The sequence below is a fragment of the Trachemys scripta genome, chromosome 20 (assembly GCF_013100865.1).
Source record: "Trachemys scripta elegans isolate TJP31775 chromosome 20, CAS_Tse_1.0, whole genome shotgun sequence".
Lineage (NCBI taxonomy): Eukaryota > Metazoa > Chordata > Testudines > Emydidae > Trachemys > Trachemys scripta.
Genome location: NC_048317.1, coordinates 10920459 through 10935605, shown reverse-complemented (window position 1 = coordinate 10935605; position 15147 = coordinate 10920459). Strand labels below are relative to the sequence as shown.

General features: G+C 43.1%; 1 protein-coding gene across 2 annotated transcripts in view; it reads left to right on the top strand.

Annotated features, from left to right (window-relative positions):
• WASF2 (WASP family member 2) overlaps positions 1–15147 on the top strand; it is a 40239-nt gene that overhangs the window by 4024 nt on the left and 21068 nt on the right. Inside the window, exon 2 of one of the 2 annotated variants that reach the window (XM_034753859.1) lies at positions 12623–12831. The exons of the other annotated variant lie outside the window; for it this stretch is intronic. The gene's annotated coding sequence lies outside the window, so the exon portion shown is untranslated. The remainder of the gene's footprint in view (positions 1–12622; positions 12832–15147) is intronic. 2 annotated transcript variants of the gene reach the window in all.

Genomic DNA, 15147 nt, shown 5'->3' with positions numbered 1-15147 from the left:
GAGAGATGCAGAGCTGTCAGTATTGGAGACTGTAGGAATGAGTTACTGATAACATTCTGTTAAGCAGAATGTTATACCAACTTCACTAGGAATTGTATTGCATACCAAATAGATAAACAGTGTAGTTTTAAGCTTACAGTTCAGAACACTTCTTGTGATCAATGATTCATTTGTTGACAGATATCATTTATAAAAAATCTTATGTATAAATACCAAACCAGGTTTCTGGCATATTTTAAATGTGACTGATTCTTCCGGGCTTGGTTTAGATGGAATTAATTCAAAGCTTAGGTAGATGTGTGGTGTGGGTGAGTGAGCAGGTTAAGTCTTCTGAAGTTTGCACTGTTTAAGTCCAGTTATGTCGGTAAGTCCAGCTCTGTTGACCCCTCACCCAAATCTCAGGGAGAAAAACGGGAAATCCATTGGGGTTAGTCCTGCCACAAAAGTTAGGAAAGGTTTTGATTGACAGCTTCTTGTACAGTAGGCAGATTTACAACATAAAAGGCTTGACTTTAATCATTCTAGTATCCTTTTCAAATAGGCCTTTTGGACTCAGTTTAGTATCTTCTTCTTTCAAACTAAGGTTTCCGTTATGTTTTTAATTAGACGTAACACAGGTACTGAGGACTGGGCAAAATACAGTGGAACACTAGGTAAGGAACAGTCCTGCACAGACCAGAAAGTGAATGGACTAGAAAGATCTTATAAGTGTTTTCCTGTCTCTTGTTTGCATGGTTCAGGTTAAAGTTTTTACCCTTTCTGGTGTCTCTATACGTAAGAGTGCTAAAAGCGAAGGTATTTTCTTGAGGGCTAAAACTGGCCAAAGAGATGCTCTGGCCAAAGGCTCAGCATTTATTTTTTGTCTTGTGTAGTGCCTGTAAGAATGCTCTAGGTGTGCAAAACACACAGTAGAAAAACTAGAAGTAAAATCTGTAGCTTGTCCCTCAAGTAGCAAGTCTGAGAACTACACCTAACTTTTTTTTTTTTGGGGGGGGGGGGGGAATAGTATAACACACCAAAGGCCTAATATTGTTGCCCTTTGCACATAACATCTATAAAAGTCCTTGGCCCCTTCATTATCTTAAATCTTTAGTTATATGGACAAAATGCAACTGTTCTCCAGGAGAGTAGGTGCTTAGGGCATGGTGCTTACTACTTTGAGCAATACCCTTGTTTTTAATAGTGCTGGGTACTGTGAGCAATACCATGCCTAATAATACATATTTGCAGGATCAGTGTCTTAGACACCACAGCATGCACATTATAAGTGCCTAGATAGATATTTAGGTGAAAACTGAATAGTAAAAGTTCTGTGTAGGAACTGTTGATGGTTCATAAGCAAATGAGTGCTCAGAACAGAACTACCCTGGTGAAGTTCACTTCCTCTCACTGCAATTCTGCGTGATAAAGACAAAAAAAATTGCACACTGTATTTTCTTTTTTTTGGGAGTGGCTATATCGAGTCTCCTACATATGATAGCATATAGGGGAGGCTCATAAGGCTTTGTCTAGATGTTTACAGGATGGTGACCTCACCCAGATTTAGACAAGATTTGTATTTCATTGGGAGCTTTCTAGTTTTTTCATTGGTGGGGCGGAGTGGAGAGTGAAAGAGTATTCTTCCCTTTCTCCTCCTCCCAGAAAAGCTGAAATATGAGCTTGGGCTCTGTTTTGTTCAGATGCACAGCCCATAGGCTGCACATAGTGTTAATCACACGCAAATGCAAAACTCACATTTGTAGTAATAAAGCTAAAAAATAGTTCCAAGGTCCCACCTCTAATTCTTGAAATTGTAGTGAAACCCATTGATTGAGGCATTGGAGCACAGACTTTCCCCGTGCATGTCCTAACTGAGGAATTTGCTGAGGGGTCTTTCTGTAAGAGACTCTGGAGTCTTTGCTAATATTAGGGTAGGTAGCAGAAATTGGTATTTGCAGATATGCAAGATGAACCTAATAACACCTAGTTCTTTGTATATAGTGCTTTTCATCGGTAGATCTCAAAGTGCTTTACAAAGGAGATCATTATCATAATTGTCTTTTTTACAAATGGAGAAACTGAGGCACGGGGCAGCAGAGTGACTTTCCCAGGTTCACCCAGCATGTCAGTGCAAAATCCAGGAATAGACCCCATGTCTTCTGAGCCCAATCCAGTATTCTCTACACTAGGCCACACTTCCCACACTTAGACTCCCCCTGGTCTGGAAGGTACTTCTAACTTGGCTTTGACATCTCCAAGTGACCTGGAACTTCCCTCCCTGATTGATAGCATCTTGCCCATTTTCAGAGGAGGCCTGGTGCATGCCCTTACAGGAAGAGGATGCTTTAGGGTTGGGTGCAGTGAGTCCTGGAGGACAGAGAGAGCAGACAACAGACATTGACTCACAGAATCTTTTGTTCTTCTTGACATTTTTTTCTTGTGCTTGTTAGTCTGTTATCCCTGCTTTCTGATTGGCTGTGCATATTCAGTGACATCACATCTCTTACATAGGGGATTTAGATCCAAGTGATTTAATTCTCCACTTGGATGGCTGGGTGGTTCTGTGCTACACCCTCCATCTCCACTTGCATTGCTGCTTCTGCAAATAAGATGGGGTGTAACCTGTGCCATTCCTTTCAGGAATTCTGTGCAGCCCTTCCTGCTATTCTGTGCAGTCTTATTTTTAACCCAGAATCCTTGAACCTGTGTTCAAGATTAGTACTGACTTACATAGCATTGTAAAGCTCTTGGCGATAAACAGATAAAAGGTGCTTATAAATTATTGCTTCATTATTGAAGGCCTACATTGTTCTGCCCCTTCTGTATGTGAGATCTGCCCTGAGGCCACCTACTAGACTGTTGTTCTGAGATCATGTGTGACCTGTTATTTTGAAGGTTATCCACTATCGCTCTTCGAGATAGCTCACAATAGAGAATGGGATGGAACATGTATAAAGGAGTTTCTTGCTAAAGTGAATCAATTCTTAAAGTTGCTGTAAGAATATAAATGAGCTCTGGTTTATTTGGTTTTCATTGGAAAACATTTAGCTGTAGTTGCTCTTTTCCTTCTATTTTATGCTGTTTGATATAGATAGATACTTTTCTTCTTGAAAAGGCCTGCTTTAGTGTGGGAAAACATGTTATTTCCCTGCTGGATTGCAGTGTATCCGTTTGAACAATTCCTTCATGAAATGAAGACCTTCTTTTTTCAGTACAAATTGACTTGTGGTGGAAATGTCTTTATTTCAGGACAGATGGCTAGGGCAAAGGCCTGGAACCAAGGTTCTGTGTGCCGCTCAGCCACTAACACTCCATATGATTCAGACAAGTCACTTAACTGTTCTGCGCCCCAGTTTCCCCTTCTGTAGAGCTGGATTAAGGGTTCTTGCCTTCCTTTTTGTAAAGCAAGATGAGAAAGATTGTCATGGGAAGGATGAGCTGTGCCTCTTTTGTGATGCCTAGAAAAAGCTCCATTGGTGAAGGTGACTTAGGTGAGTATGCTCGGAGTACCTACATAGAAGACGTGCTGGAGGGAGAACAGTATTCCCTGCCCCATCCTATCCTACTTAGATACTGTGTAGTGGGAAAACACAATAGTATTTTGGTCCTGACTCCTCCGTGACTGGACTGTTTAGAATTTCTAATAGGAATATTGGTTCGGTTTGTGACAGCCAATGGGTTGATGTCACTTTTTTTCACAGCAGGTTTGCATTAATTGTTCATACGCAGGATAGTTTTGCTAAGCATTTGTTGGCCTACTATATTGCCAGAACAGGACAGAGTATGTTTCATTTCTTGTGTTTCCTCTTTCAGAGCCTTCCTTTTTTCTTCTTTTTTTGGAGTCTTGTTTCAAGTCTCTGTGTAGCTAAGTTCTTTTCTTTTGCTTGGAGGAATGAGTGATGCTTTGCTTTCAACCAGCTCTTCACCGGGAAGCTTAAGTGGCATTCAGAGGAGGCTATCAGCCACAATGTCTGATGGATTGGTATAGCTGCAATTCATGCATGGAGTGCAGAAAATAGGACTTAATTGGTAGGGAGGGGAAATGGCAACCCGGGTTGAATGAATGGGTAAAAGTTCCACATCTACCCCTAGACGAGCAAATAGTGTTGTGAGTTGCTGGCGCTGCCAGAGCAGAAGTGAGAGTCCCCTTTGCATGCACCCTGCTTTTGTGCATAGTAAGGGAAAACCCACATTCTTATGCCTTTGGTTTTACAGCTGCAAATAGAAGAGAGAACTACACCCCCGCCCCCCAATCCTGTCCTTTCAATACCAGCAGCATCTGATCAGCCTGTGCTGGAGGAAAACACTGTAACTATAAATACAGTTTTATCTTCTGTCTCGGACATCATAAAAGAACTGACCACTTCCCCTTTAGAAGCTAAATTATAAAACATGTAATCAACCGATTTGTACAAAGTGGTATTTTGGTCTCTATTGAGAATTCAGTCTTGTGTCAAGGACGTTGCTTCTAGGGTCTGGCTTTACGCAAGAGGTTTTCATAAAGCAGCTTTAAATGCTGGAACATGTGGTGAGCCGTGAGTATCTTGTATCTAAAGACTTGGATCCGTAACAACCCTAATACAATCTATTCTCTCTTCCTCATGAAAATATCAGTTCTGTGAAATCATGGTTTCAAACGCTTTACCCCTTAAGAGTCCGAACTATTTTTTTAATGGCGCAGAACTCAGGGCAGAGGGTTGCGCTTTATTTAAATATCTTAAGTGTCCGAATTGACAGCTTCAGCACATGCAAAAATTAAATTACAGTTAAAACAAACAAAAATTGCCCCTTGCCTGCAGACGATTCCACAGTCATCTACCACTGAAGCCCATCTTCCCAAATCAAGAAAGCCTGGTTAAAACAACTTGCTAGCATGCTCTAAAGTCCATTAAATCAGGTCTTTGGAAGGCCAACGGAGAAAACGAATTCCAGAATCAAGGTCTCTTCATTGAGAATACCCTGCCAGCAGTTTAACCAGGGGACTGCTCTCTCTCCTACCTCAGGCCTTGCCTTCCCTGCAGAAAAAGGTGTGCTCTTAACTCAAGGGAAGACACGGCAGTTCGTAGTTGGTGAGGTTGAGTTAGAGACTACTCGACTTGCAAAATCATGTGAAAACTACAAACTGCTTTGCCTTGGATTTTGACTTGAGTGAAATTTTTTTATGTAGTGGGGACAAGGCCTCAGTCTGGCTGCTGCTGAATCATACAAGGTCTGTAGGCACTGTTTTTGTCTAGTGGAGAAGGGGTTAAATCCTGGTTCCTTCTAGCATTCTCTTCTGGCTGCTAAAGAGATTAGCTCTTTACAAAAAGAGTAAAGAAACCTTTACCCTGATATCCTGCCCAGCATCCCATCACTGCCTTTCACAATAAACAGTTCTGATGTCCAGGCTTGAGAGAGATTACTAAGCACGTAATGGTTGCTGCACTGTCACTAGGCTTGGGAAGATTAGATTTTTATTGGTGAATGTCAATAAATATCAGTTTCACCATACACAAACCCATGAAGAAATATTTCCATGGATGATCATTGAAATTTACAGATAGGCAAAATAAGAAAAATGCTGCTTGATAACTTATTAGAGGCTGATCTAAGGATATATACTTGACATGTGATGTTGACAATTTGTTACAGTTATAAAGCTTTTAAATTATTCCAATGTCCACTGTCACTAAATAACTGTCTGACCCCCAGTTTCTGCAACTGTAAACATTTAAATGGATACATTTAAAAATGCTTAAAAATAAACATAGGTATCTGTCATAATTACAAAAATAAAAATTGAATTCTGCCAAACCTATTACTAATGTATTGCTTTCTAAATCTCTTTGGGTTGTCTGAATATGAAAGTCTCCTTATAATTGTGATCTAATCTAAATGTGCCCAGTGTATTTGAGAGACAAGATGGGTGAGGGTAATAACTTTTATTAGACCAACTTCTGTTGGTGAGAGAGACGAGCTTTTGACCTTAAGGAGCTCCTATACAGTGCATTTCATTATTTTAAACTAGCTGCCACTGTGGGGTGAGTGTGGGGTGGCTAACTCCACTTCTCCCCCATTCTGAAGATACTGTTGTAATATATAAATCAGTGAGGTTGAGAACGACTTAGCCCTCCTATAGATGAGGAAAGAACAAAACAAAGCTTGACCAGGTATTCAGGACTGAGCATCTGAAAAGTGTGAACACCAAGGTGAGGGAAGAATGGTCTGGCATGGTGCAATGTAGGAGTAGGAATGAGAATAAACCAAGGACAGGTTGGGCTGGATGCTGGTACAAAACGTAAGCTAGAACTCCCTGCTGCGGGAGATTTTCACTTCAAGAATAGTCTCCCAAGGGAGGTGATGGAACCCCTCTTATTTACTGGCCTGGTTCACGTTGTAAACTCATCCAATTAGAGCCCCCTACCCCGTGTGTACTGTTAGCCTGGAGAAAGATTCAGTGGGACTCCTTGCAGTAGTAGACATAAGCATGTGCATGTTTTCAGGATCGGGGCCCTACTGCAGAATAGCAAAATGCTGGGTTTTTGAATGGCTCCCTTTACAGTTCTTTTCCATCTCTGACTTTTGACTTCTCTGAGGCAATAAAACATGTTTTATTGCCTCAAACACCATATCCTGTTCCTTTTGTAATTGCAAGGGATCTACATCTTATTTTGACTCTATGTAGAAATCATTAGCTCTTTCCTTTAAAATGGCTTATGACTGAAATCCCCACAGATATTCATAAAATAACATTTAAGACATCAACTGCCTCAAATTTTCTAATGTCAAAGGTTAACTTAAAATATTAATGCTGGAAAGATTAATTTAAGATATTAAATCATTTCAGGCAAGAATACATGTACATATTGTAATTACTTCCTTTTCTTACAATTAAAGTAATTGGATTATATTTAATGAGCTATTTACATTTAATAATTAAGAAAAGACTTATCTTTCTCGTATTCCCCAAGTGCGGCAGAAGGGTGGAGGCACTCTCTGCTGTGATATAGTTATCTAGGCATGAGTTGAAACTGAAAGAGCAGCTGAACTGTTCAGAAAAGGGTTTGAGCTGCTTCTTTGTTTCGCTAATAAAATATAGTTTAGGAACTCTGCTAGAAAGAGTAACGTCTATTTAAGGATGGGTGGGAAGGTTTATTGGTCTCCGTTGCAAATGAGGTATAACAGTTGACAGAAAAAGAGGCTCAAAACGTGCTCCGACTTCAGGAATAAGTCATTTCAAAAACTGCTTACTCCAGTTACAATGTTCTGCTATATGATGAAAATATACCAATGTGAGATTTGAGGCTTCATAAGGGCCCCGTGAATGTTTTATTATGGTAGCAAACACACGCCCCCTCTGGTGGCTAGTGGAGGGTAGCATGAGGGAGGGGAAGAAAACATGCTATTCCTATTAGCACTGCCTCAATTTTGGAATGAGGTAGTGAGTGGTGCCTGCCTTAGCAGATGTGCACCATTTGCAGAAATTGGCTTGTTGCTTTGGGGAGGCATTTGTGTAGCAATGCCATGAGACTTGGATGCATATTTTTGGTAATATATAATACAGCTAGGAATGCAGCAGTTATTCAGAAAGCCAATTGAAAATGTGTTGACTGGAAAACATGTATTTTAAGTCAATTTAGTGATGTTAGAAAGTGCTAGATTAAGAGCCCTGGAGACATCTTGCATTTTAACCGTAACTCTGGTTCTTCATGGAAAATGACAGAGCAAGCTTCCTCCATGCTGCCCTCATGCCCAGGTAATGAATCTAAATCCCGCTCGGGAGAGGCCTGCTCTTGGGCTCAAAGAGGAATTGTCTCCCTGGCCCATTCAATCACTGGTCTGTCTCCTGAGATTGCCAAGGATGCTGAATGAGGTGGTAATTGTGCTGTGGACTCTCATCTACTGGGAAAGGGTTGAGACCTACTCATTTAACAACTTTCAGATGCTAATGATCTAAGATCCAGATCTGGGCCAAATGGGAATCAAAGACCTAAAGATGAAAGAGTGTATTTTGTTACCAGTCCCCTGATCCATCCTTTCCCCATGTGTAATTGTAGTATCTGAGAATCCAAGATGATACTTCTGGATGATCTGAATAATCTAAATGTTACCTGCATGTCTGAAGCTAGCAGCTCTATGCAGCAGTCACTAGTAACCTTGGGTCCTTGCCAAAATTAGTCAACCTTAAAAGCAAAAGTCAAGAGCTCAAGTGAATGTTTCACTGCTTCTAATCCACCTATTTCCCCTGCGGCTGCAACAAAGAGCTTCCATTATTTAAGTAGCGGATCTCGTTTTTGGTGGACCTCTACATACCAAGAACCTGAAACTTACTGTTGAGCTTTATTTTCGGCAGATAGTGTCAGTAGTTCTATATTCTGAGACTTAAACTTCTGTGACAATGGTTTTAATTGTATTATATTGACTTTCTTTTGTCACTACTATTCTAAAATTTTATTTAAATATGAGTTCTGTGTGTATGCTTAGTCAAGGACCAATAAAGTCTCATACAGATGACCATTTTTGTTTAAAACTTGTTTTTCAGTTAAAACGAATGAAAACATTAGAGTTCTTCTCTAAAAAGTGGCTGTGTAGAAAGGCCAGCTTTTCACTCAACAGATTTTCCTGTTTGTATTGGGTCATATTGGCTTGCTTTAGTTCACTTCCGCACAGTTTGATTCCTATTAACCATGTAGTGCCGACCCAGCTATGGGAGAGTGACTCACACCTGTGCAGTCCCCTTGAAAGCAATGAGTGGTGGTGTGGTGATGCATGAGCCAGAAAAAAGAACAGCTTGGCTTTCAGATTCCATGGTGGGTTTGCAGGGCTGGCAGCTTTTAAAAAAGAAAAACTCACTTGTAAACTGAGCAAATTAGATAGGGAGTCCTTGAGGGACAATCAGCACGATGCTACTTCTGGACCCACTTTTCTGTTAGAACTGCATTTAAGTTTCTAGGAGCAGATCAACAATTTTAGGGTCTCCAAGGCGTATCCTTACCCCATGTTTTCCTAGACCTACTCCTTCAGCTCTGCCTCTCTTTCATAATGCTACAGGATCCCCCTTATCAACATCCAGATTTGGTGATTGAGGTGGGCCCCAGTGTTTACTGATGTTCATACATCTTCAGGGCAGTTACCTGATTGGGCAAACCTTCAAATGAGTGTGGATCCAGCTTCAGGGAAGTTTTTTGTGTGATGGCAGGCAAAGGGGAGGACTGGACTGACTGGAATGTTTTTTCCTATGCATGTGGATTTTAACCACACATCCTCTGACTTGTGGGGAGAATAGACCCCTGTGAAAGAAAGTAGTCCGGAACTGCCTTCCACTGCTGACTCTTGTTCAGCTGCTGGCAGGCTTGGAAGCTAATGACAGATGAGCATTTGACATGTTTTTGGGACTGAATACTTGTTACAGCTGGCGGAGTGGAATAGTTTGTGGCATCACATGGCAGTTTGCTCTATAATTTCACTCTCCATTGCTCAGATGCAGTACTGATTGCTAGGTAGGTCTCCTCTCTTAGGGTAGCATGTAACAGCAGCATCTCTGATTACTGCATGCCACTTCTCTGTGGCCACATTGTGCACTTGGATATTGGCATGAGTTCTCAGCAGAACCTTCTGCTGACTTTTCTGTTTTTTTTTCCCGTTCTCCCTGTGTGTCTGGCTGCTTTGTCCTCTTTCCCTCCCACCACCCTTTTGAGATTATGCAAAAGCCAGTTTCTCTGGCCATTACAGCTTGATGGGGGAGCAGTTACTGCTGAGAGAAGCTTGAAATTTAAAGCAGAGTTGTCATAGACACTAGAATAAATGGTCAGTCTGCATTGGCAGGCCACTAAGTCCCATTTCATACTGATGGGAAATTCATTTCTGATTATCTCTTTCCTCTCTCATTCGCAAACCTGCTAGTGTGTCTAATACTCCCAAAGGCTGCTCTTTGAGGAGCTTAGCTGGAGGCCAGTTCCTCTTTGCTTTACTCTTTGTGTTTGGGAGGATTATTTGTAGCAATCAATGCTGCAGAAACTTTAATTTGATTGCTGGAGAAGGGTTATCAGTGACCTGAACACACTTGAAAATTCAGATACCAAAAAATGTGCTATGTCCACCTCAGGTGCTGTTTCACCAGACATTGTGGCAGATATTACTTCTGATGCTAAAATTTACTCACAGACTGTTTCTAACATAAGTCACTTCTTGCACTAACTGTAGAGAATTATATTGGTAATTCCCTTTAATGCACTGCTAGTCATTCAAATATCCGTGAGAAAATAGCTCCCAAAATCTTGTAAGCAAAGTTGGTGATGTATGTGACCTTTGTTTTTAGAGTCTCTTCTTTCTCCTCACCATCATGATGACCATGGTATCTGAGCACTTCACAAGAAAAGAAAACAAATAATTGGTTGCCATTTGGTGGTGGTTTTCTTCCCCACCCCAGCTCCACAATAGGGAAGCTTTTGGTCTTGATTTCAGTGATTCCTTCTCATTGACAGAATTCATGTAGGAAAGCAGATAGTCTTTGTCAAGTATTAAGAAGCAACACAGTCACATCCCAGGATTAACTATCTCCCTTATTATTCATAGCAGTTGTTCCAACTCGTGGGGTTTGCTGTTCCAGCCATGTTTTTCAGAATGGTGAATATGGGTGCAGCTCTGTCCAAAGGGCTCGTAGACTGGCAAGAGCTGTTTCAAATAAACCAATTCTACTTGAATTCAATCCAGAACTCTGTGATTCCTGTAGGATCCACTGTAGCAGAGCCCAGTTTGCCGGATTTGAGTACCCATAGTCAACTAATCCAATATACTTGTAATATCCAACTGACCAGAAGCCTTAGTAGTGGGATGTTCACCACAAGTTAAACTTTGTTCCATGTGGTGGATAAGCAGAGACCAGCATTAGGAGTTGCATTTCTCCATTTACAGTCTTCTGTCCTATTAATTAGTTAATTTACCATATCTTTTTGTAGTATCCTTGATGCAAGTTTTGGGTTGAATAATTTTGTGCTAAAGAGATAAACAGATTCAAGAAGAAGTCCTGATTGCTTAGGGTTTAGAGTTCTAGATAGTCCTGTCTCCATGAGCAACAGGAAGGCACCTCTCCAGCTGTGGAGAAACGGGAGGTTGTTAAGACCAGAGGGTGTGGTGCAAGATAGCAAGGGGAGGTAGAATGAGGGATAATATGGAGCAAGTGCATAGTGAGTTTTAAAAATGGGAGGGTGCTGCTGGGTAGAAGACTGCTAGGAATCTAGGAGCGGTGGTATGAGCTTCCCGAAATGAAAGAATCTGTTTCAGCATTCAGCAGATTTTTAGGAAGCACTTGGATGATGGAATTGTAGAAGAAGAGATGAGCACTCAGAAAAGCATAAATAGAGATGTCAGCAAGGAGTAAGAAAACGACAACTTCTGGCAATGTTTGATTGGAAGTGATAGAACTTACAGCTGTGGGAGAGGCAGGAGGAGAGAAGACTGGCCATTGGACAGTTCAGCCTGCAGTCTCCTCAGAGTTTGGGGTGAGGAGGAGAGACTTCTATTGTTAACTTGGAAACACGATTTCAGAATTACCCCAGTCATGTGTCCTTTTCCAGGGCTTGGGAAAAAATACAGTTGTCAAGTGGGAAGTTCTCATGAAAGGGACTAAGTCACCAATTTCTAAAGAATCTCAGGTTTCATTTGAAAAAGTTGTTAATTGTGGTTGTGAAGATAACCCTTCAACTGACAGTGTTGTCTGCCTGAGTCTGCAGAGCAATATCTCCAGTGCTTCTGCTTACAGCTTTCCCAACCAGGCAGCAGTGTGAAACTGCCAAGTCATGCTGTTGCTTGGGTCAGCAATGAGTAGCCGCTTGGGCACTGGCCTTTTGGTCCTTGACCTGGGTGGTGCTGTCCTTCTGTGTGGTTGTCTTTCCCTATCCAGTATTCTGTAACAGTCTCTGACTTGAAAGTGTTTCCTCTCTGTGGAGGTGACAGGCCACCCTTTGGGTGCTTAGCCACACCCCATGTCACAACAGGAAGTGTGTGGGTGCTTTAGATCCATAAAGTATTCTTGTGGTGGTGTACAGTACTGAATATACTGAAAACTGCAGCATTTAAACATAGCCAAGCCTAAGCTTTCAATAACCAATCCATATGACTACTCTCCAAGGATGCTATCACATCTCCGCTTCACAACTCATTTCATTTGATTTGAGAGGAAATATCTAAATCCATATATCACACACAGCTTGAAACATGTACCTGACACCTACTAGCCTGATGACTAGTGGTACTAGCCAGGTTGGAAAATAGTTCTGTCATGTTCCTACAACTTAAAAGAATAAAGTAGTTGTATACTGTCCTTTGTGTCCTGTATTTATTTGTAGCATATTGTGAATCAGCTCTCTTTAATTTTTTAAGAATAAAACTTACTAGCAGGCTCCTACTTTTACTAGACCTTTTCCTTCCTGGCTTCATTGAGCAGGGCCGGCTCCAGGCCCCAGCTTAACAAGCAGGTGCTTGGGGTGGTCAAGGGAGAGGAGCAGCACCTCCGGCAATTCGGGGGCGGCAGGTCCCTCACTCCCTCTAGGAGTGAAGGACCTGCTGCCGAACTGCCGCCGCCGATCGCGGCTTTTTTTTTGCTTGGCGCGGCAGAAATGTTGGAGCCGGCCCTGTCACTGACTACTTTTCTTTTTTCTCCTAGATCATGGTGCATTTGTCCTTGTGTTGTCGATGTATGGCTACACTGCTCTGCACTTTGAACTACGGGCGCATGAAGAGCAGTGCGCACCAAAGTGCTGCGCTATAACTCTCCTGTGTGGAGCTGTGGGGAGTTAAAGAGGACTACATTAAGCAAACTAGGCACCTTTTAGTTCGCATCCACACGGGGATGTTACAGAGCGTCACTTCGATGCGTGCTGCTGTTCACACTTGCCTTGTCTGAACTGCCCTAATGTCTAGTTTCCTTTCTTCCTTTCTCAGCATTGTTTTCTATCTCCTTCCCCATATCTTTTCTCTCTCTGCTTATACATCCCCCAAAATCTCTCTTTCAAATTCAGGACACTGTTCTTTGTGTCTAATCAGCTGCATGATTCTCTTCTTCCCATTCACTTATTCATAGGAATTTTACAAGATCTGTAATAAGTGGAGGGATAAACCTCCTACCCAGAGACTGATCTTACAAGATGAGGGGGGCCTCGATGTCCAAATGCAGTGTCCTGTGGAGAAGCTACCCCACCCCAACAGCTGCTGGGAAAAGGGAGAGGGCTCAGCCGTTACTAAAAGCTACTCTCACTGGATCCTGCTCAGAAGCCCCAGGTATCATGTCTGGCTAGTAATTGTCTGACACAGCTGAAGCCCTGAATCCTCTGTCCCTGCTGAAAGGGAGAAGGAGAATTCTTCTTCAACTGCCCCCCTCCCCAGAACCTTCCAGCTACTGCAAGGGCAGTTGGGTGGCTCTCCGCCGCATCCCCTGTGCCCTGACCCTTGAGCGCCCCAACATGACACCCGGGGCCTCTGAGGGGGGTCCAGTGACAGCAGCCTTGTAGTAATGCTGCACCCTTTCGCTTTTCCCAACCCCCCAGCATAGATGGACTGCATGAGTGTAAACAGTGACTTTTGCCAGACATTTGCTGTTTGCCTTCGTTTCAAACAAAGCGGTGTAAACAACACCACGTAGACAAGCCCTTGTTTCCAGGGGGGCGTAGCCAATATAGTTCTAAGCCAGTGGTTCCTAAGGCTAGGTCTACACTACCCGCCTGAATCGGCGGGTAGAAATCGACAGGACGCGACAATCGATCCCCGAATCGACGCTCTTACTCCACCAGCGGAGGTGGGAGTAAGCGCCGTCGACAGGAAGCCGCAGAGGTCGATTTTGCCGCCGTCCCTACAGCGGGGTAAGTCGGCTGTGATACGTCGAATTGCGTAGCTGAATTTGCGTATCTTAAATCGACCCCCCCCATAGTGAAGTCCTGCCCTAAGAGGAGTGTTCCCCCCCCACATTAGATTGGCAGTAGTGTGCCCCCTCCCGCCCCCATGTCCCTCCTTGTCATAACTAGGGTCCTACCAAATTCAAGATCCATTTTGGTCAATTTCACGGTCATAGGATTTTTAAAATAATACATTTCATGATTTTTTTGTGGGGGAAGGAGGGTTCATTTTCTTTCCTGTCCTCTTTGGTCTCTTTCTCAGTATCTTTCCTGTGTTTTTAATTTTTTCTTGCTCTCTCTCCTCCAATGGCTTCCCCGCTCCCCAGAAGGTTACTCCCTGCTCTAGGTCGGTGGGATGCCCACAGATAGCTCTGAGGGGCCAAGCAACATGTGCTCGTATGAGTCAGTGCCAGAGAAACAGGAGAAGCCTGAGCAAGTTAGCTACTACCTAAGCTTACATATGTGAGCTGCGGGTGTGGCGGCTGTTATGGGGTGCTACCAGGGGAAGCAGGGAAACGCTGACTTAGCTAAAGCACAAAAACCTAACATGACAAAAGAATTTAGAAGGGTTTGACTTTAGTCCACAAAATGCAGGGAATTTAGAATTAATGGTGGAAGTCCTTCCTTAGCTCACTCTGTCCTTAGCTATCTGATGGCCTTTACGCCAGTGGTTCTCAAAGCTGGTCCACCGCTTGTTCAGGGAAAGCCCCTGGCGGGCCGGGCCGGTTTGTTTACCTGCCGCGTCCGCAGGTTCGGCCAATCGTGGCTCCCACTGGCCGTAGTTTGCTGCTCCAGGCCAAAGAGGGCTGCAGAAAGGGTGGCCAGCACATCTCTCGGCCTGCGCCGCTTCCCACAGCCACCATTGGCCTGGAGCGATGAACCACGGCCAGTGGGAGCCGCGATTGGCCGAACCTGCAGAAGCGGCAGGTAAACAAACCGACCCGGCCCACCAGGGGCTTTCCCTGAACAAGCGGCGGACGGCTTTGAGAACCACTGCTTTACACTACCCAGTCAGAGTGAGGTCCAAGAAGGAGGGATTTCAGCCCTGTTAGATTTTCCTGCTTTTCTTGGTTTTTAGGTTTGGCTCACCAACATCGCTTTAATTAGGTTTTTTGGTCTTTTGGAACCTTCTGTTTCACAGTCACAAGTGAACTAAATGACAAGTTTATAATGGAGTTTGGTGGTACTGTAACATAGCATCCTTATACCTGGCATATCCTGCAGTGCTCCAGACCTTGAACTCCTCTGCATTAACCGCTCAAATTTGGAAATTCAGAATCTGGTTCGTGAGGTAATTGGT